General features: G+C 37.7%; 1 non-coding gene across 1 annotated transcript; it reads left to right on the top strand.

Moving 5' to 3' along the window:
- Positions 1-582: 582 nt before the first annotated feature.
- TRNAT-UGU (transfer RNA threonine (anticodon UGU)) lies at positions 583-658 on the top strand. Its single transcript has one exon. It is a non-coding gene; the product is annotated as a tRNA-Thr (tRNA).
- Positions 659-2105: the final 1447 nt, after the last annotated feature.

The raw sequence follows: 2105 nt of genomic DNA, 5'->3' as shown, positions 1-2105 counted from the left end.
TCAAGAATTCTGACTTTTCTTTTTTTCGTCACAGTGTTCTCCAGAGTTGCCAGTACTGACATTTGAACTGTATCAGTTTACTATGATTTGTCAAAAGAGGTTACCTGTTCTTTGCCAAATTGTGTATAGGCCTCAGAGTCAAGAGAAAAGCCTAAAAGGACAACTACCAATTGTAGCCTGGGGAAATCTGTGCCATGGCCCCATCCTGACTGTATCAGGGCAAGATATAAGCACAAACAATACATAATCACAGGCTTTGTATTACAGCAGCTCCAAGGAGCTCAGCTGCTCTCCCGTGTTTGTATCCAACGCTCTTGCCCCAACTACTTGCAGTATCTCAAGGTGACACTGCACTGTACTACACAGAGGCTTGCTGTAAACCAAATTTCATTCCAATTAGAGTTCTCCAAAACGTGTGGATTGAATACAGAAACTAAGTTTCACGTGTTTCTCATTAGATTCCCACAATGAAAAATAGCTTTTGGGGATGAACACAGTCAAATAATCTCATTTAATAACTTAAGGCAAAGTGGTAGCAGAGGAGTTGAAGAATCCTATTCCCAGCTACAGAAAGCCCCATGGGGTTAACTCTAGCTCAGTTGGTTAGAGCATGGTGCTTGTAATGCTAAGGTTGTGGGTTCAATCCCCATGTGGGCCACTTGTTTGAGGGTTGGACTAGATGATCTCCAGAGGTCCCTTCCAGTCTTACCAATTCTATGATCCTATATCATGTTCAGCTGGGCATTTTTTTTGTACAAGTAACCATATACCTGACTTCCATTTAATATCACATATTTATCCATCAGGAAAAAGAAGGGAGAGAGGAGAAAGCACTTCCTGCGGGGTTTTGTGCAAGCAAATCCAAACTGCAAGATTATTTCCTTGACAGAAAGCTGTGATATTTCATAAGACTAACATGAGAACAAATAAGTTCTTGGTGCATGAAAGAAAAAATGTCAGCATCCATCCTCCATAATAACAGTAATTTCATAAATTGTAGGCTTATATAGAGTTATACAGACAATTAATACATTTCTGAAATATTTTAGCCAAAGAAAAAAAATTTTTTTTCTAATCAGAAATATGCTGAAAGTCCCTCAACACCAACACCATCTTGCACATAATAATTATGTTGTCATTTGTGCTCAGGGAGAACAAACAAGAAAGAGACACACATTCCCGACTCCTCCAAAGAAAATGTTTGTTCAAGAAACACAAAGTAGAAAACATTTTCACAAATCTTATTGTGCCCAAGAGGAGCTCTAAGCTGCACAGCAGACACTTACACTTGCCAGAACTCCGCTCTAAATGACCTATTCAGTACAAACAACTGTCTGGTATCATCTCTGCAGTATTGCTCATGTGCTTGGGTTTAGCTTCTCAAAACATATGCATGGCAAACATTTGGAAATTAAATTTTCACAGGTAAGGTTTGTTCTTCCTATCATGTAGCTAGTGTCTTAGGTACTTTGATCCAAATAGCACTGAAATCTGTAAATTCTACTGCTCTCCTGTGTAAAAAAATAATAATAAAATAAAGGGTATTTACCAGCAGCTTAAGCTAAATGACAGATCTTGAAGACTTGCTATAATTAAACATAAAAAGAAATGACATGCTGATAAGTCACACACGTGGCATATATTTTATATTGCATTCTTCCCAATCTGATTTTTGCTTCTGAATTAGCAATCTGTTAAAATGCATGGGACTGTTCATACCTACCATTTAAGCTTCTCCCCAAATGCAGAAAGACAATAATGAGCCATTCTGAGCTTATTTTTATACAATGAGCTCTGTGACTAAGGCTGCCAGACTTGGATAGGGGGGAGGGATTTCTTTTCATTTAAAAGTGAAAAGTTAATGCACAATTATTCAACAAGCAGGAGGGGAAACCTGATAGCAAATTCCATCTCCAACAACCCGTGATATACATGAAGCTTTCTTCACGTCCACTGTTTAAGCAGAACCCCCACAAAGACTTCACTTGAGATTCTGCATAAGAACGAATGGCACAATATCTCAGACTTTAAAACATGCAATATGTTTGCAAATTATTTCCATAAGTATGTTGGTAAATGGAAGAAAAAAAAATTTAAAAATATGT

Source organism: Rhea pennata, chromosome 9, assembly GCF_028389875.1.
Source record: "Rhea pennata isolate bPtePen1 chromosome 9, bPtePen1.pri, whole genome shotgun sequence".
Taxonomy (NCBI): domain Eukaryota; kingdom Metazoa; phylum Chordata; class Aves; order Rheiformes; family Rheidae; genus Rhea; species Rhea pennata.
The sequence above is the reverse complement of the archived record's forward strand: the minus strand, read 5'-3'. Positions and strand labels throughout refer to the sequence as shown.